General features: G+C 39.1%; 2 protein-coding genes across 7 annotated transcripts in view; one reads left to right on the top strand and one right to left on the bottom strand.

The window, feature by feature from the left end:
* Positions 1-5,951, bottom strand: part of LOC146001739 (uncharacterized) — a 91,824-nt gene extending 85,873 nt beyond the window's left edge. For all 3 annotated transcript variants that reach the window (XM_083139443.1, XM_083139442.1, XM_083139441.1), the window contains exon 1: positions 5,674-5,951. The gene's annotated coding sequence lies outside the window, so the exon portion shown is untranslated. The remainder of the gene's footprint in view (positions 1-5,673) is intronic.
* Positions 5,952-6,263: 312 nt separating this feature from the next.
* Positions 6,264-21,533, top strand: part of LOC146001738 (uncharacterized) — an 85,396-nt gene continuing 70,126 nt past the window's right edge. For 3 of the 4 annotated variants that reach the window (XM_083139437.1, XM_083139439.1, XM_083139440.1), the window contains exon 1: positions 6,264-6,490. The gene's annotated coding sequence lies outside the window, so the exon portion shown is untranslated. Of the gene's footprint in view, positions 6,491-7,190; positions 7,251-21,533 lie in introns of those variants that run through there. The other variant, XM_083139438.1, reaches the window with a different exon arrangement.

Below are 21,533 nucleotides of genomic sequence, written 5' to 3'. Positions count from 1 at the left end.
ACTAACTACCTAACTCTCTAGACTTCTTAAACCCGAAGAGAGCAAATATAAGCACAAGCGTAAATAATTAAATAAGTTACAAGGGGCTGAGACATGGTTCGAATCTTTTGATCTAGGTATGGATGCAGACAGGCACTAAGTTTTGTGTGTGAACACAATTGATAATGGAAAAATCCCCTTCAACACAATAACATAGTGGTAATGTTGGTCTTGCCTTGTTCCCATCGTTAACATAGTGGTTACACGAAAGAAAGAAAGAAAAAAATTAAAACACTGTCCCCTATTAAAAATACTTCTAGAAATTATTCAACCACTTTTCTTCTCTTCCTATCTTCGTAACTAAAAAAATGTTTTGTCAAACAGTTGGATGACTATGAAAATATTGAAACATATGATGTAATAATAAAATGTTGTTGCATTGTAATCAAATGAATTCGTTGAATATGTAGAATATGGTAGGATATATCTTAAAATTTTGGAAGCTATTTGTTATGGTATTCGGGACTGGACCAATCAATCCAATCAAAACCAAACCTGCATAACCTAGACACCCATGATTTTTTAAAGTTGAATGCCATTCTTTCTGACTTTAGAAAATATTCTATTTACGTGCACTTGAAGTTACTGTTATGAGTTTACAAATTTGTAGTGACATATTTTACAACTAGCTAAAAAAATTTACATCATGTAGCAGCCAATCCCAGTGGACACATATTGCATACTGGTAAAGATACAATTTTAACCCTAGCTAACTGGGGAGTTGGGGGGAGGGCACTTTGTGAATATGTTTATACTACATAGATATATGTAATAAGCCTTCCAAAATATGAAGATAGGACTCTGAAAGAACCGCCCATTCAAAAAAGCCAGCTTTCTTGAAAACACTGTTTATGCGTAGCTACGAATTTCATATTGCAAATTGTATTTTATATTTAGAAATGAGTGTCTATTTTACAATAGGGAGATAAAAGAAAACCATGGAACAGGAAAAATACTGCCAACTCCTGACTTTTCATTGATTTCAGTCACTTTTGTGAAAAAAGGCCAACCAAAAAAGCTGCGGAAAAACTCCAAAAAAAGGTGGGTTTTTTCGACCACTTCCAACTCTAGTTATTAAACATGATTTTACATAAGAGGAGTGTATTTCGAACTTACACCTGCCCAACCAGCGAAAGTTTGGATTACAAGATGGAATGGGGCTAACGCTCCCTGACAGTGATCTATGGTGACATCCTACATTTACGCACACATTAAGTTTACACACAATACATGCATGGTTCATATTTAGTGCTCGTGCGACTTACTCACGTTAAATAAGTTAGTATACAATAAAGGTACTTACGATAGTGAGTATTGGTTTTAAAGAAAACTACGTTTCAGGATTCCACTGATCCCTTCATCAGGTTACCAAACTTGGCCAGTGTAACTACACCTTAGCCACATCAGATATGATAAGGACTTAGTAATTTATGGTGAGGCTGGGTAGAAAATAATAAAAAGGAACATTTGGTTGTCTGACCCCATGTACGTAAAACTGCCATGTTCCCAACTGCAAAACACTGATCTAAAAAAAAGCCATTTGATCACAAGGCTTAACACACGAACACGTTAAAGACTGATCTAAAAGGCCGTGTGAACACAGGGCTTGACGTACAAACACGTTAAAAGTCTCACTTAGATGATGCGCACATTGGTGAGTTGCAGTTTTAGTTGCAGTGGCTTTTTAGATCAGTGTTTTGCAGTTGGAAACATGGCAGTTTTACGAATGTGGGGTCAGACGACCAAATGTGCCTTTTTATTCTTTTCTACCCAGGCTCACCATAAATTCCTAAGTCCTTATCATATCTGACGAGGCTAAGGTGTAGTTACACCGGCCAAGTTTGGTAACCTGATGAAGGGATCAGTGCAATCCTGAAACATAGTTTTCGTTAAAACCTATACTCACCATCGTAAGTACCTTTAAGTATCTACATTTTATTGTATACTAACTTACATGCACGGTTAAACAGAACATCTGCCTATGCAGTAGGTATACCCCAAGTCCTGAACGTATGACCAGTTCGGCATCTTTGACAGAACCCCAGAGGAAGCCGACCGGAACCGTATCTGGTTTCGAGCCACCACCTGTTTTTCGGCAAAGCGCTGTTGTCACTTTTGCCTCCAGTGTTTAGACATCCATTCATTCACTGTGACATTTTACTCCCAAGGTCTTTATATTGTATAAAAAAATAGCAAAACACAATAACACAACCTAGCAAAGATAGAGAACCGCAACATCGCGTTTAGAAATCTCTACAGAAACTGAATTAGTAACATCTCATTTAGTCCACGTGGACTTGATGAGAGCTGTCATTTCTTGGAGGGACGCTATTGGTGGGAAAGGTTTCAGGGGAAGATTTATTGCAGTCCACGTGGACCTGACATGTGGTTGTTAGGGGGAAAACTGATCTTTCGGAACTTTCTTTGAGGTAAAGTGAGGTTGGAATCAGGACGAGGAGTATATTTGTTATGCATCTTAATATAATCATTTAGCTATGTAGTCAAGAAAGATGGTGTAGTAACAGAAATAAAATATGCAGCAACTCAAAGTTGAGCGAAAATGTTAACGTGACTAATGTTTCTGAATGGTATTATTTCAAAGATCAAGTACAGAATTGTAGAAATGCTTGTTAGAGTAAATTTGAACTTAATTAATTAATTATTACTGCTTGTAGTTCTGAAAAGTGCAATTTACACATAAAAAATATGTAAAGAGTATCTTCTTAGTTTCGTCAATTTTTGACATTCGTACTTACCTATCTGCTTCGTGGACCATTCCCTAAGGTGTATTGACATTTTTTCATCAAAGTAATTGCAATTTTTCACTTCCTTCTCGTAGTCTTTTCACTTACCTGACACACAATATGGTGCTTACACCTTCCCACATAATCGCACGTCGTGCTTGTGTCTTCTCGATTTTCATTCATTATGCAGTGTTTCAACTTTCGGAACCAAAGAAATACCTGTGAACAAAGCTCATCTGATCCATTTCTTTTTTTAAAATAACTTTCTTGCATTGTTTTACGAAGAAAATTGTAATGTTTCGTGGCATTATCCGTGAATGGTTTTTGGGACTATCCGTCCCGGAATCGGTGGGAAATTTAAACTAAAAAATTATTTTTGTTTGAAATTTTTGAGTCCAAATTTCCCACCAATTCCAGGCTCCGTCCCTGGGGTAATGGACCTACTGCCCCCAACCGCTAATGCAGCCCCCGCCTCTGCTCCAGCTCCCTGGCTTTCTCTATAGACTCCCTGTTAAAGGCATGTTAGAAATTAGCCGGAGTCACCTGCCCCCAAATGAGCCCCAAACTTTTAAATTTGAAGAAATCCATTTCCAGGATACGGAAAACTTACCTGAATTTCACCATGCCATATTAGAAATAAACCCACAGCCCATTCCTTCTAACGAGTAGCTTACATTCCCTGCCACATATTTTCGACATTCCTTGTCTTTCTTCACGATCCCGTGTTCTAATAAATTAAAAAATCCACTGGATCTTCCACACCGAAACGAATTTCACCACGCATCCACGACACGTCATGTTTCAAACTTTCGTTGCAAACACAGACGGTTCGAAACACTGGATACCCAATGAACATGAACAAAACACAATCATGACGTGTGTTGATGTATGAAGATGTACGCGCCAAAGGCTATGGTCCGTCGGAAAATTAATTTTCAACAATGAACATGAATATCCCCTATCATACATTCCCACATGACACAAAACACCTTCCCGATGTTAGACAATCCAACAGGAACTTATTACAGTAAGTAGTTTTTTCTGTAGAAATGAAGAAATCTGTCTGAACAATAGCGAACTAGTACCATTTCTATTTCATTAACCATAGTAAAAAATACTAAACATTTATGTGGAGGTGATAGTAAACTAAATCTTTTAATTTAACACGTAACTTTAAACTAACAAAGAAAGTTAGATTTTATTAGGGAAAATCAACACTGAATGTCCCATACTTAACCTGGAATGGCTGTATTGGTAAATATGCGATATCGCCCGGACGGATTTCTTCAAATTTACAGGAGAAAGTACTTACTGAAATGAGTTTCTTTAGCATTCTGGACGTTCTTGGAGGTATTTTCTTTCACGGAAAGTAAAAACTTCGTAGTTTAATGCTGCCGAACAAGAATTAATCACTTTTTACGACGTAAGAAATTGGCATTGCCTGCCACATTATGCCGTTGTTTACATTGTGTGCGTGCAGATGGCGCCGCGCGTTCTTTTTTCGATGAATTTAGGGGTGAAATGAGTGCTAATGGAACCTAACCTAACAGGCCTAACCTAACCTTGTGTGAATGGTTTGTGGGGCTATCCGTGGATGGTTTTTGGGGCTAACGTCAATGGTTTGTGGGGCTACCCATGGATGGATTTTGGGGCTAACGTCAATGGTTTGTGGGGCTACCCGTGGATGGTTTTTGGGGCTAACGTGCATGGTTTGTGGAGGTAAGGCATAACTTTACCTTAAAGAATGTTCCGCAAAGCAAAATAGGTAAGTACCAGTGGTAAAATTAAGGAAATAAATGAGTGAAAAGTGTCCGGGCGTTATCGCATATTTACCACTGTATTAATGAGGTAATTATTTATGCTGGTGTAAATAGTCGCAGTCCTAAAATTTATGGAGGCTTTAATTCACTACTTTGATGCCAAATTTCCTCAGAATTAATGATCTCTGCAACTATAAACCAACAGACTGCGATCTGTAAACGTTGAATATTAATTTACACACAATGCACATTTTCAAACAATTCACATATCTCCCTACACAACTACGGAGGGTACCGGGTGGCTAGACTCTACTTTACGTCCTTATTGCCTTTTGGTGGTAACCGATGGGAGTTAACAACACTGCAGGCTCCTCTTTGTGTCCACATTTTGAATGCGTGTGCTTTGCTCGATTGCAATCTGCGTGGTGATTGCTTCTTTGTGTTCTCGTTGCGTTGTGTGTGTGCATGGTGCATGAAAAAGAACCGGTTCCAAAAACTTGTAGATAGTGTAAAATATGTTTATCCCCAGTAATAATTTAGTGCATCGTTAAAAACCATGCTTGCAGAAAACCGGCATCTGTTCGGGTAAGTACCTTTCTCTTTATACACTTTCTTTTCACGATAGCCCCATTAACCATTCACGGGTAGCCCCACGAACCATTCACGATAGTCCCACAAACCATTCACGCTAGCCCCAAAAACCATGCACGGTAGCCCCACAAACCATTCACGTTAACTCCAAAAACCATGCACGGGTAGCCCCATGAACCATTCACGGGGACGAGGTATGCCTACGAGGTTAGGTTAGGCCGGCTAGGTTAGGTTCCATTAGCTCTCATTTCACCCATAAATATGTGCATCATCGAAAAATTTCCTCAATACGTTCAATTATGCATATCCGGACAACATCGGTTTTTATCGATTTTCTCCTTCAGGTAATTTTTCCTCGCTTTCGGATTTATGTTGTCGAATTCCTTATACAATAAGCTTTCCAACGATATATGACACGTATTCCTTAGAAAAAGGACGTAAGGTAGAGTCTTAGCCGGAAGTAAGACCTCTGTTTTCGTTCCTCACAATTGAAATTATTATTATTACTGTATTCTGGAATACTTGTAAAAATTACTTACAATTTGTGACTGACAGATCAGTATTTTTCTCCGAATCTCTTTGTAGTTCTTCCTTTCGGTAGGTGCAATAATTAAAGTCGACCAACTTCCTTCCTTAGCGTATCCATAATTTTCCTCAATTTATTGACATTGCTTTCACGTTTCAATAAAAACTGAATATTTTTTTCTTCACACGTAGATAAGCTGTGCGTGCATTTGAAAGTCGTTACTTGAATCAAGTCACAAAACAGACGTATTCCTCGTTCCTTTTGGGATTACAGACTTTTGTTTTGGTTATGGTTCACGGTGCGGTAAAGGAAATATACACAAATCCATCCTTGTTTGAGTGATTTACGAAATATCCTCCACCGCAGATCAAATCCATAGAATACTACTTGTTCTAATTACAAAAACTTGCATTTTTGGCAAAACGAAACTCAAATTAATATAAAAAAAACAAAAATATTGATACACACATTACCTCATTGATTAACTACGTTATTATTGTATTATTTTTGTTACACACGGTGGAGGACGGAGGACATTTCGTAAATCACCCAATCAGGCTAGCAAAAGGGGATGTGTGTATATATCCTGTACCGTACCGAGAAACAAAAACAATACACTGTATCGCAGGCAAAAGGAACGTTGAATATATTTGTTTTGTGATTTAATTCAAGCTTATCTACGTAAAAAAAGTTTTTATTGAAATCAACGTGAATAACTTCAGAAAAAATCTGGACACAGTAAAGAAGTATGTCAAGTTTTATTATTGCTCCCAAGAGGAAGGACTGCAAAGAGAGATTCGAAGAAAATACTGAACTGTCTGTCACAAATTGTAAGTAATATGGTAACATTATGGTATAAGGAAAACGGATTTCTTCAAATCTACAGGAGAAAGTAATTACGGAAATCATTTTATGTAGCGTTGTGGAAGTTGGTGAATGTAGTTTTGATCCATTTTAATGCGAAAACATGTCGTTTTCTGCGAAAATCTCTACCCGTGCATAATGTATAATTTCCGCCGGTGACTAACACGATAGTAGGTATTTTTCGGTGCAGAAGGTTGGAACACTGGATACCCACAACGCGAGTCAAGATGTGCCCGCCATATTGTGTGTTCCGGAAGCGAAGAAAGGAATAAAAAAAGCGGTACTAGTTTACTATCCTTCGGACAGATTTCTTTATTTCTACAGAAGAAACTACTTACCGCAATGAGTTACTGTAGTATTGTCTAACATCGGGAAGGTGTTTTGTGTGAAATTCAGGTAAGTTTTCTGTATCCTGGAAACGGATTTCTTCAAATTTAAAAGTTTGGGGCTCATTTGGTGGCAGGTTACTCCGGCCAATTTCTAACATGCCTTTAACAGGGAGTATAGAAAAAGCCGGGGAGCCGGAGCGGAGCGTAGCGGTGTGGAGGCGAGGCCACGTTAGCACTTGGGGCGGTAGGTCAATTTTCCCAGGGGCAGAGCCCGGAATCGGTGGGAAATTTGAGTCAAAAAATTCAAACGAAAATAATTTTTTGGTTTAAATTTCGCACCCATTCCAGGATGGATAGCCCCAAAAACCATTCACGAAATGTTCCGGAAAGCAGATAGGTAAGTACGAATGTCAAATATTGAAGAAACTCAGAAGTTATAGGTGTCCGAAGGATAGTAAACATTTTCAAAAAAAGTACACAGAATGTGAAAAATTGCGTTTCTTTTCGTGTCAAAAGCATAATGTCACCTTGAACTATGTTCCACAATACAAAATTGGTAAGTACGAACCATGCAAAACACAAAATATCCGATTTTAATGTGTCTCCGATCTATGAAACTATTTATTTTCCTGTAGTTTACGGTTATTACAAGCATAACAAAACAGTTTTTCTTTGTGTTGTTTCAGGAGAACACACGCTCCTTTCATCAGACATTTATTTACATTTTGACTAAAGATACAGTTATAACAATGGTTAGTAATTTTTTAAACAAAAAGAATGTGTTATATAATGGATGTTGTCAATGTTACATTGTTGTAATATAGCAACTTAACTGTGAAAAAAGCAGTCTGTTTTATTTTTATTTCAGATTTTTTGGCTAGAGTCTAGTTTACGTCCTTCTTGCCCACTCCTTCTTACCCGTTTACTCTTTCTTGCGCACTCCTTCTTACCTTTTGACAAAACCGTGCTAGCAGACAGCCGGCGCTCCGGCAAAGTAAGTTTTTCTTTTTACACTTTCTGTCACTAACCATTCACGGGAATGAGGTATGCCTACGAGGTTAGGTTAGGCCTGTTAGGTTAGGTTCCATTAGCACTCATTTCACCCCTAAATATGTGCTTCATCATCGAAAAATGTCCTCAGTACGTTCAATCACGCATATCTGGACAACGTCGGTTTTCTCGATTTTCTCCTCCAGGAAACTTTTCCTCGCCTTGGGATTTACTTTGTTGAATTCCTTATAAAATAACCTTTCCAACGATATATGACACGTATTCCTTAGGAAAAGGATGTAAACTAGACTCTTACCGATTTTTTTAAAATTATGAATCCCAAATATCATCAGGTAATTCAAATTCATCATTGTTTTCACAAAGTCTCTTGATGTTTTCTGTTACATGAAATTTTAAAGATGGTGGCTTACTCCATTCGTGAAAAAGAAAACTCCATACTGGATGTATGTTACCATTTTCATTATTTAATTTATTCCAGTGTTCTTCTGCAATGAACGAAGCTTCCCAGACATTCAACTCTGTGTTTCCCATTAATCTTTTTAAAACCCTTCTCTTTTTAATCAAATGCTTCTCTTCGATGATATGAGTTGACAAACCTGTTCTTGGGTTTAGATTTATAATGTCCAAATCATGTTCGTGCCATCTTATTGCCATTTTCCTTGCTGTTTGTCCCACATAATCTTTTGAACATGAACAACTTATATTATATATTCCTGTGGTTTCCACATCTGGTAGAGAGTTTCTCATTTTGAATTCATTAAATGTACATTCCAACCTTCTTGGTAATTTAAAAACAATTTTGAAATTAAAACTTCTAAAAAATTTTGCAATTTTATGTGAGAATCCCTTGTGGAATGGAATGCACACAAATTTACAGGGTTGCTACGTGACTGGAAAACAGGGAAAAGTCAGGGAATTTGGTTGGTCAGGGAATAGTCAGGGAATTTTGCATATTTTCTGGAATTTATGCACATTTTGGAGTTGAGGAGAACCAGTTACAAAATGAACGAACGGTTCATTTCCACTTCCGAATTCAGTTCTTGTGATTCCAGTCCCCCCAAAAGATTCAGTTCAGAAACTTGTTCCTCTCGTCATTATGACTTCTAGTCTGTTACGTACAAAATTATGGTTCCTTCGCATTTCATTTCTATATTTGTTCACTCTTGGATGTAGGTTCTTGGATCCTTTCATTTTGCGACTCGTTCTTGTGAACCTGTTTAAGACCGGAATTTGGAGTGGCGTGAGAGATTTTTCCTTAGAGAACAAGCTACTAAAGACGAAACCTACGCACCAGCCATCCTTAGAATTTCTTGCGGAAAATATGTTGCTTTAGCTTTGTGTGTGGTGAGGAAATTTTGTTTCTTCAAGAACACACCCGTTCGGAACCAGTTCTCTTTTGATACATGAAGCGGAGCAGGTTGGTGTTCGGACAGTTCATTGGTTTTGGATCTGCAATAAAGCTTGAAGAGCAGAATTTCACGTAACTGGCTGTGTTTGACGTCACACTGGATGGGTGCGGATGCCGAGTAAAAACAAAGGGACTCACTACTTCCTTACACCCGTGAACCCATTCTGTGAATTTCAGTCCTTTGTTTGAGACCCATTCAGAAGCAACCTGATCAATATATACTATTGTCAATAAATTAAAATATATAATCATTAAACTTATTGCATATTTTCTAAAGGTACATGACCTAATTTTCTGTTGTTTCTCATTTGTATTCATATAGGCTAATTGAGGTTGTATACAGGTTACATTGTAAAGCTTTGATATATGCCACATTGTTTTATTGATTTTTTTACACCACCTTAATGTAATGACTTAGTGAAAATGGGGAAGTACAATAGTTATTTATTTTTTCATTGAATAGCATTATATTAATCACTTGGTCAATTTTCAGCTAATAACTGTGTATATTCATATTCATAATAATTAATGTGCCTGCATATTTAATTGAAAAACATGAGGTTCAAAAGCAAAAATCATGACGACAAACATGTCTGGAAAAATTTTATTTCTGGTCTGGAAAACCTGGAAAAGTCAGGGAATTTCATAATCAAAAAATCGTAGCTACCCTGATTTATTTTCAACAGATTTTTCATCTTTGTCTGTATTTCTCTTTTCCTTTAGTTTTCTTGCGACTTGTTTTTTGATTTGGTTTATACTGTTAGTGTGAAAGCCATTTTCTTTTGCTGTTTTCTTATGCTTGTAATAACCGTAAACTACAGGAAAACAATTGTATAATGCAAGCAATGCGTACATACAAGAAAAACTATTATTCATCTATTACGGGGAGAGAGGTACGTACATTCCAGAAATATCAAACCAAGATTCAAACAACACTTCAGAGAATCAGATTTTTGAGAAGATGCGAGTTAAACAATATAGTGCCAAATTTTTTGAAGTGGAAAGTTCGAACTCATAATACCTACACCAGTGAATTTAAAGGAAAGCTACAAATGTTAATGTTAGGACGACTAATGAGGGACTCGTACTCAGAATTGGACAGCCTTTCTCGAAAGACATATGATCTCCACATAACATTGTCAAATTCTTTGCATCCACTCACATGGGATAAAGTAAACAGAGCTACACAACAAGTTGTAGAACACTACAGCAAGCTTTCACAAAGGAGACTTGATAGGAAATTCTACCAGCTAATTCAAGAAGAACAAGTTATATACAACAACAATGAAAGAAGGGAAGCAGTTAATGTCACTGGTAAAATAGAAACTAAGAACATTGACAACAGATTATTTATAAATCTTACTGATATTGAGGTACCTGATGAGTATATACAAATTTTTCAATTCGGAATGAAATTTTCAGTTGGTAGTGCTTATATACACAAGGAAGATTTTGTGATTTCAATAGAGAAAGCACTGAATTTCTTAGATGATGAGGAGGAAAAGAGAAAATTACGAAGTCTCACACATGATGCTCTTGATGAACGGTTAAGTTTTGAATACAACAGAAGAAATAACAGAGGTCCAAAATACACAAAACGGGAGAAAGAGCATATAAGGTTGGGGAAAAAAGTTCATGGTTTCAAGATCTGGTTGAAAGAAAACAACATTTTCTTAATAAAATCGGACAAGGAAAATAACCTGTCCTTATCTGAATTAAGGACTATAAAGAAAAAATGGGAGAATGTTTCAAAGTAAACAATTTCACAGAAACCTCTCGGAACCCTATAACTAAAATAATAAATGAGGTAAAGAAAGTAATTGAAAGCAGTATCACGATACCAAGAGAAATGAAGAAAAAACTCATTGCCAAAAATTCAACCCTGCCGATTGCCTTTGGACTACCAAAAACTCACAAACCAGGAACTCCAATACGACCCATCATTGCAACTTTCACTCATCCTGCATACAAACTATCCAAATATTTAGTTGAAAGACTTGCTTTGGGCTACCTTGTAATTTTGTACACTCCCGTACAAGTTGCACGTAACATTTTACCCCCCCCCCCCCCAGTTTTGAATCATGGTATAGTTGCAATAGGCGCAACAACAACAATTGTATTCGCTCCCATACAAATTGCTTTTAAATTCATGGCGAACGTGCGAAATTTTAGCATAACTTTTGCATTCCACCGTACATGCCAATTATACAGCCCACATTAACTTCTTCATTCATATCAGTTATCAGCGGATGACAGAGATGCACTTATGCTGTAATTTCAGGTGCGACAACGATACTCATTAACGTCAAAAGTCTAACATTTTGCTAAGAGCCAAGACAACCTAAACCTCATTCCTATTCAGTTACAAGTAACGAATGAACATATCACTACATGACGTATTACATCAATCACTTGATGAAATTTTAAAACTAGCTTCAGAAATACATAAACCCCCCACCCCGCCCCTAACTAGATCTAAGGCAACAGCTTCATACGCCCTGTTTCTAAGCAGTCTGGAAACTCCCAGACGGAAAAAGAAGATTCCTTTCAACAGTACACCCGAGATACCTAGACCACATACCGCAACCACTATGACTCTACACCTATCCACTAACCTCTACCCACCCTCTTTCTCCCGGCAAGATCCCTCACGAGTTGAGGAGTTCTTCTCAAAATTTGACAGCGTCGCCACTACCCTCACGTGGATAAATGACCAGAGCAAAGAGATGCTACCCCTCTTTCTCTCAGATGTGGCCCTAATGTACTTTAACGATATCAAAACTCGGCCCACATTTGCCACATTAACTGTAAAACAGATCAAAGATGAGATAATAACGTTATTTCACGGCAGTTATTCGCCCGCTCAGCCGACCTAAATTCTTATGGAAACCAGACAGTCCCTGGGACAGTCAGTTTTTGACTACATTGTCAGAAAAAAAACATTAATTTTAAGATTTTTTCCCCAAGCCACCAATGAACAAATAATGTCATTTCTCATCTCTGGTCTGCTCAGTAAGTACATTCAGGCGATTGGCCATCAACAGTTTGAATCCACCTCCGAGCTTATAACATTTTTGCAAAATAGCGAACGACAGGAATCACTTATTCAAGCTAAGAAAAATGATGAGCAAACTCAAGCATTAAATCTTGTAAACCAAGCTGCTGCGTTGCAGAATTTACAATACCAGGCTTCAATGCAATCGCATACGGCACCCGAGCATGCAGCGAACATTGCTCCCAGTGTATACGCTAAACTCACGCCCCCTTCTTCCTATCCCCCTCAACAACATTCCCATTACGCAGCATACGTCACACCACAAAGCATTTCCACAAACCACGCCCTCGGTTCTCAATACATGACAATCTTAGCTCCAACAGTTCAGAGCTCGACTCTCGCTGCAAGCACATCATCGCCAATAACATCTAGTTCTAATTGCATCCAGCAAGCGGCAGCATTGCCCAGCTGCGTTCAGACCCACGACGATTGCATCTCACATCAGTTCGGGGCGATGCGTATCTCTAACCATTGCCGTATTGATTTACCCAGGCATCTTAAATGTATAGATTGTAGAGGATCCCCTCCCCACCAAAACAATTTAGAGCAGGGGAACAATTTTTATCAGCCTCAAGCAAGTGGTTATATTAGCGGGAATAGGAATTTCAGAGGAACGTCTAGGTCAACCCGTTCGAATTCAAGAGGACGTAGGGTTAACCGAAATGCAAATCCCCGTCCATTGTATCCAAACCCTTGTGAATACTGTGGATTAAGAAACCATGAATCAAACTCTTATTTTTATAAACCAGAGGATTCTTTAAACTAAATAGGGGTATGAGTCAAGCCGATCTCGTACCGTTCAACATACAGAAACATTGATAGAGAAAGACAGTTTACCTTATTTAAAGGCCACCCTTAACAATAAATCAATTGAGCTCATGATCGATACAGGTTCACAAATATCCATCTGTAGCAAGAGTATTGTACCGTCAGGTGCAAAAATAATTCATGCAAAAACTACAATAAAAGGTGTAACTGGATATCAGGTGAATTTATCTGAAATAGCGGTTTTACAACTGAGAATAGGTAAATTTGAATACTCTCACGCATTTAGAATAATTGAATCAAATAGCATGCCTTGCATTTTGGGAAATGATTTTTTAACAGCTCAGAAATGCAACATTTCATTAAAGGAAAAAACTATTTCCATCACAAATCTGGGACACATTCCACTTTGGAATATCAAAAAGAAAAACTCGTCGCATACAGTGTCCAATGAAGTCATTAACAGAATTGAAATTAGAAGTACAAAAGCCGTTACTTCAGAAAATATCACATTATGTCCGCGTACAAAGAACTACGTGGCAGTTTCGTTCCAACGAAACAATAAAAACGAGCCCGTATTACTGACCCCCTCTGTTGAAACACTGCTTACTCATGGTATTTGTGTACCTCACTGCAATTTAAACCCCCAGTCAGGAATTTTACTTGTCATTAACCCAAGTGATGTGCCTGTTACTTTAAAAGCAGGTTCACAGATAGGCGAAATTGCATCATTTAACATAGTAACAGATGTCACGGACATCATGCATTTTGACACTTTTCAGGCTAATCGTGACTTTTCATTTGCATGCACAAAAAACGCAAATCCTTCACTGAGCCAGCTTAAGTTTGATCCCAAACTGATAGACGTAAATCCAGACCTATCACAGGAAGACAGGCAAAAGGTGTTAGACTTAGTGTACAATTATTCTGCTATTATTTCATGGGAAGGTGACCCACCTAGTGTCATGAACGCTTACGAATATGTGATTGAGTTAACGCGCGACAAGCCAATTATAAGCAAACAGTATAGAATTCCTTTTAATTTGCAAGAAACAATGAAAGATGAGATCGTGAAACTTGTCAAAGACGGTGTTCTAAGCAAGTCACAGGGTTCGAACTACAGGCACCCCATACTTTTAGTGAAAAAATGCGATAATTCTTACCGTTTTGTTTCCGATCTTCGTGCTTTTAATGTTGCGTTAAAACCTCTAGGCCTAACTCAGCCCACAACAGCGCAAATTTTAGCTGATATAGGCGGAAAAAAGTGGTATAGTGTGCTTGATTTACGTGCAGCTTTCTTTCAGATACCGCTTTCGCAACATTCCAAGGAGTTAACAGTATTCTCTGTCGAAGGTATTGGTTCATTTCATTATAATCGGTTAATTATGGGAATGAAAACTTCATCTGCAGTAATGAATTTTCTCATGCTCAAGGTACTATGTGAAATTCCAGCTTCAGAAGTATCATGCTACACAGATGATATTATTTGCAGTGCCGACACAATAACAGAAATGCTACACGTTCTGGAGAAGGTATTTCACAAACTACGAGAAGCCCCGGCGCCCACCCAGCGTCGAATAACATGGGTACCTGGGGGAAACCCTGGGGGGTAAAGGCGGTCAGGGGCTTGATGCTGATCACATCACCCCCACTCACGACCGGATCAAGAAAGTGTGGGGCGTTACCCCCACACCCCCTATACGCCTTCATGGCGTGGTGCTATGCACAGGGGAATACTTTACCTTTACCTTTACGAGAAGCTAATCTCAAGGTAGGAACTAAGAAATGTAAATATTTGTATAACGAGGTCCCCATTTTAGGCCACCTTGTCTCTCAAAAGGGCACCCGAATATCGGATCACATTATCAAGGCTATCACAGACTTCCCCCAGCCGAAGTCGAAGAAAAATCTAAAAAGTTTCCTCGGACTTATTAACTTCATATGGAAGTTCTTATCCGGTTTCCATGTCCCCGCGGAATGTTTATTTCACTTGCTGAAAAAGAATGTCAAGTTCCAATGGACCGAAATTCATCAAGAAGCTTTTAATAAGTTAAAAACCATGATAACAACTGCACCCGTTCTTAATAGCTACCACTCACGGAAGAAAATGCTCGCATTTGTGGATGCTTCATACGTGGGCATCGCAGGGGTCCTCCTTCAGGAAGATAAAGACGGTACGTGTTCTGTAATAGCATACTGTAGTCGCTGTCTTACAAACACCGAGAAGAAATATGATGTTTTCACACTCGAGATCACAGCAGCGCAATATGTACTAAAGACTTTTAGATATTTTCTCTTAAACTCTTAATTCACAGTTTTTACGGATAATCATAAGCTGAAAATTTGTTGCTAGCAAGGAAGGCCATTTTGTTTCAAGAGTTCGACTTTGGTATTCAGCACATTTCGTTGGCTAATAATGCACTGGCCGACTGCTTAAGTCACCAACCTGTAAATATGGCTAATCGCGACGATGAAGTTGATTCCGATAGTGAAGACATAGCACGCCAGGTATTTTCCATCCAAGGCCAGTCTTTTTGACATGGCTTCTGCACAAAGACAAGACCCCTACTTTGGCAACATAATTAAAATATTAGAAGACGACCCCTCAGCTAACCCTAAGTATGAAAAAACAGCGTATTCTTTCACTCTTGAGAACGGTCTGCTCCATAGGCTTACCAGATTCGCAAACGGTTACAAGAAACAGGTTTGCGTACCCAAAGCGAACCGTAAAGAAGTGTTCGAACTTGTGCATGCTAATCAGAACATGAACGTTCATCAGGGAGCAGATAAAACTTACAGGCATCTTGTATCTAGGTATTACATACCAGACATGAAACGCTATGTGTATGACCAAGTGAAAAAGTGTGTGCCATGCCAAATAGCTAAGCGTCATCCTGGCATTAGGCAACACACATTACAACATTCCGAACCGGAAGAAGTTCCGTTCAAGAATATTCATTTAGATGTTTGCGGCCCCCTTGCGTCAAATACTAAAGGTCACAAGTATTTTTTATCTGTAGTGGATAGTTGTACAAGGTACGTCGTGGCGACCACCATTCCAAATCACGATGCCAAATCAATTGCTGACGCACTTTTTCATTGTGTTTTCCTTAGGTTTGGTCTCCCAGCTACGATCGTTCTTGATAAGTCTTCTTCAAATACCTCAAATCTAATGCATGAGCTAGCTCAGTTAACTGGCATACAGCTAAAATACATAAATACTGCGGCTCATTACACAAACAGCTTAGTGGAAGCATCCTTGAATTACCTTAAGAATATCATTAAGCCCTACGTTCTCACAACAAACGGTAAATGGAAAGATTATTTGCAATCTGCCGTACAAGCTCACAACATAAGCTACCATGACACTTCCCGCCAAAGTGCATTTTATTTGTTACACGGGTTCAAACCACGTCTGCTGATAGACGCGGTCATCCCATTCCCTCCCCCCCCCCCCCCCCCACAAGCAACGGCCCCTACAAATGAAAAACGGTTGGAACAGTTAAAAGACATTCGCAAGTTGGCTCACGACAATTTAAAGAAGCGCTTTCTACAGCAAAAGAAATATTCGGATAGTATTACTCAACAAACCAAATATGCGATCGGACAAGATGTTTGGATCCTCGAAAATACACCTGCACCAAACACAAACGCTTTGGGTACGCAAACCTGTTTCTTGTAACCGTTTGCGAATATGGTGAGCATATGGAGCAGACCGTTTTCAATAGTGAAAGAATACGCTGTTTTTTCATACTTAGGGTTAGCACGTTTGCCATCTGTTATAAGTTTAGAGGCAAAATAGTAGAGAAAACGGACGCGAATTCGTACAAGGTTTCATTCAAAGATGGTCGAAATAGAGAGAAAGTCGGTACGATCTCAACAGCTAGACTAGAGCCTCGCTTTGAGGGCGATCTCTCTGACACAGATGAACAGACAGATCCCTCTCACAGTAATGCAGATTAAAAGAAGAGAAAAACTAATTTTTATTGTGTACTCACCAGGCACATGCTCCAATGTCCCCCCCCCCTCCCCCATGCTCCTGCAAAACTCACTAAACACCCAATCACTGCACTAATTCTCCTTTCTCTTATCCATGGCTCTCCCATACGTTAACCACTGCATTTATTTCAATGTGAACAAATATTAGAAATAGCACAACAACTCCAGTGTTGCCAGATTGATTTTTTTTTCTCACAAGTCAGAATAACGAAATGGAAAGAATAGCAAACTTTTCTGAGCATATCATGGCTACAAGAAACAGTAATTTTTACACGCGCACAAGACATAAAACCAACAACACAGAAAGCACGATGAATTGTTTCAGACTAGCGATTCATATGAATCAGTTGAAACAGCGTGCATGACGTATATGCTTACTCCACAGAATTCGTGTGTCCTTGGGAACCACGTATGCAAAAGCATAGAATCAAGCAAACTCATCAATCAAATGAAAGTCAGCACTTCACTGTGTCAGTAGATTATGCTGACAGCCCCGAATTGCTGTGTGTATGACACAGTTTGGGCTGAAGAATATAACAAAGCTCACAAAGCATAAATAAAGAAGCGCATTCATGTTAGGAAGCTAGAATTGTTGGCTCAGGAATACTCGATTCTTCTCGTTTCAAACTATTCTTTATTAACAATAATAACAAATCAAAAGTGAGAAATAATAACATTAATATTAACAACACTAACATTTTGCACAAATGTCAATAGTTCTTAAATTCATGCTTTATTTTAGTGTCACTCATTCATTCTTTACAGCAAGTTAATAAGTAAATCACACATCCGACATTGCTAAAGCTAATATTTCGTTCAATTCCGTTACTTTTTACTCCAAGAAAGCTAATGCTCTCTCACCCCATGTTCTCCTCCAATCCCCAAGTCATGTTGCATCGTATTTATCCATTGCCTTATTTGTTATTCTAACGCTCAGTATAATCCTCGTTTACTTGTATTACAAAATCAGAACTTGTAGAAAACCCATTCGAAAGGTTAACGACTACGAAATTCCAACTATAAGTGCACCTTTGCCGTCGTTATCTCACCCATTAGTATGACCCCCCCCCCTCCCTTTCTGCCCTAAACAATCTCTATGGCAGTCCCCAGACATCAAGCTCCCCCAATCCCATCAGTAGCTCCGCAAATTCAATCCCTCAAAGTGAAACGCACCCCTCCCCACAGTCTATCTACTCGCAAGAATATATTTCCCACACTCTCCTTCTATAATCACCCCAACTCTCGGCTAAGGGACAGACATCATTCCATCCGGAAGCAGCCCAGAGAAGTACCAACATCTTCGATGCCAGGACTCTAACCTCCCCCCCCCCGTGTTTCAATCAGTGCATCGAAACGGAGTTAAGTGTTGTCACCCTTGGCGAAACACTTAAGTGCTCAAAACAAACAGTATAAAAGTGCTTCAAAACAAACAGTGTATAAGTGCTTCGATTCACAGTGTGTAAAGAACAAAATAAAAAAAAAATTCACAAGTTGTTATTTCTTTATGCCATTAAGCTCTAAACCATTATTTTAAGTTTAACGACTTCCATCTCACGACATGCAGTTTAAACAATTGACAGTATTCTAAACAAATAATACTGCAAAACTTATGTAAAAAATATTTTATTCATGGATTAGGGTATTAATAATAAGGTAAATACAACAAAAACAAAAACACAAATATAATCAGTGCCACAAGGTCAGGAGCACTACTAGTACATGGACACTGCAAAAGAAAAAAAAAGGCCCAGTAATCTCTTGAGTGTAGTCTGTTTTCTTGCTTATGTACAAAAGAAATGCATTCCAAATGCATGAACACTGCCATATAAGCATTAATTTCTTTTGTGCATATCAACAGGTGAAGGTATAATCAATTATGTAATCCATCGGTCAACGGGTACCTTACTTCATACTGTTTCGTAACATTTTTTTTGATGGGTCAAATAAACCAACCGCATATAATCTTTCTCAAAGCGATGGGTAACCACAAGCCTGTGGATACTCTACGAGCAGGGGAATGTGGAACAATTCAAGGGAGACTCTGTGAAAAAGGTAAAATCTCTCGCCAGACATCAGTGCTCGGTCAAGCGACAATTTACAAACACAAGGTAACATTCCACAAAAGCAGAAACACATGACGTCAGGAGACACAGCATTCTTCGATACTACCGGGTTCAAGCCCGTCATCGGCTGGCAAATACGGAAATGCTGTCCAAGCATCTAGGAAGTATTTGCCAGCAGCTTAAAAGAGCTAAGCACCAGAATTCGAGGCTCAGTCAAGTCTCAAAATTCAAGGACCACCAGAAGAATACCATCTACCAGGTGAAGACCTTGACACCTTTCAGGTCCCAGCCCGGCTCGGTAAACCGAGATGAAGCTTTTGCCTAAAGACAACCGCAGTACATTCGCGAGTTGACTATCTTCGTCCCGGCGCCTTTTCTAGGGCCGATGCTCCAAGACCAGCGTGTGCTTCGTAGCCAGCCATGGGCAAGAAGACCGTGGGCCGTCGAACTCAGGACTCCGTGCTCTGTCGCCTGACGTCCACACTCAACCACTTGGCCGAGAGGTAAGATGTACGTCGTCTACATCCCTTGAAATCATTCCACTCCCTGCCAGAAGCCTGTCAGCGAGATTGTATGGGGACCATAAACGTAACCTAGCTCTACCATCTGACCCCTAAAGCGTTCACAGTAACGATCCCCATAGTTTAAGTAATTGAAACCAGTGAATGCATCACTATAGACAAAGCCGGGGAGCCGGAGCGGAGGCAGGGCGGCAGGTCAATTACCCCACGGGCGGACCCCGGAATCGGTGGGAAATTTGGAAATCGAGGGTGCAGAAATAAGAACTTAATTTAGATTATTTTGCTATTTCCACGTATGAGCGCCATATTTTAACTGCAGATTCGTAATTAGGGGGCCAAAATTAGTGAGTATGCCGAATTTCAAACAAAGTGGAGAAATTCCCTGTATTATTAAATTATACCCTGTTGATGTTTCTCACAATTCAAATTATTATTATTAGTGCATTCTGGAATACCTGTTAATATTACGGTAACAGTTTCATAGATCGGAGACACATTAAAATCGGATATTTTGTGTTTTGCATGGTTTGCACTATGATTGTCGATACTAATGGTCGCCATGTTTGATGATGTGAACAAGTGAAGTTCGCTAAGTTCCATGGAGCGTTGCTTTACATGTGACAATGTGGTGTCTTCACTAAATGTGGAAAACATACTTGCCACACGAACCATTCAGGTTAGGTTAAGTTAGGCAAGCATAGTTAAAGTTCAGGGTATTCATAAACATAGTTTTTGAACGCTGGTAAAATTCTAATCTCCCAGAAACTTATTTCTTCAAATTTACAGAAGAAAGTATGGTAAAACTATTGTAATGACTGCCTACCAGTAGAAATAGGGAGCCACCACATCAGTGCCTCCGGAAACCAGTTGGGCAACAAAACAAGACAAATCGAAAATTAAATCCACGGCTAGCTATACATACAACCTCAACTGGCTCCTTGTAACACACACATATGTAGGTGATACTTAAAATGAGTAGGTGAATCGAGATGCAAACGCAATCATTATTATTTCCATAACTTTAATTTATATTTGTTTGGCTAACTGATGCATGAAACAAAACTGATACAAGAATAAAGACCTATAAACATATTTATAACTTTACACACACGGTCATAATAAAAATTAGAATTGAAGAATTAAAATATTTGGCTAGTTAAATAAGTGCATGCAGTATGCGTACTACACTACTATTTTGCACATTACCTTCTGTGCCGATGCACATTATGGAAGAAAAATATATACACAAGCGCACAATGAGTTCATCGTTGGGGCCCAGTCTTCTGATATGGTCCTGATGCCACGTTTAAAGAGATATGGAGGGGGGGGGGGGGTAATACATGAAATGATAGCAGTCCTTCAGTATAGCAGCTAGAACCACTGGTGGGTTCCTTGGTCGTCTCCGGTTCAGTCCATTACAGCAAGCTGATCACTGTATAAGTTGTTCTGCAGGCATCTTAACGCTGGACTTGCCGTACTTGACGGTGTTTCAACACTTGTCGCTTCACGCGCGCGAGCATCAACAAATCAGCACTGCACACATAGTCCGTACTTGGCGCTGTTTTAACACTTGCCCGTTCACATGCCCAAGCGTCAACAGATCAGTCACTGCTCACATATACGTACGAACAAGGAAGAAAGAACCAAAACTTTTTGTGGGCGACTACTTCGACTCCTTACTTCTTCACCGTTAAAACTTGGTCTGTCTGTCCCAGGACTCTCCACACTCCTGGAAACACTATTTTTCACTATCGTGCTCCCCTGATCAATCTGGAGCTTGCACTTTCTTCTTCATTATGCACTACTGATGCACTATCGACAATGGACATGGAGGGTGTGTGACCTCGCAAGTTTACAG

The sequence above is a fragment of the Lepisma saccharinum genome, chromosome 17 (genome assembly GCF_977018435.1).
Source record: "Lepisma saccharinum chromosome 17, izLepSacc3.1, whole genome shotgun sequence".
In the NCBI taxonomy this organism is placed as follows: Eukaryota; Metazoa; Arthropoda; class Insecta; order Zygentoma; family Lepismatidae; genus Lepisma; species Lepisma saccharinum.
The sequence above is the reverse complement of the archived record's forward strand: the minus strand, read 5'-3'. Positions and strand labels throughout refer to the sequence as shown.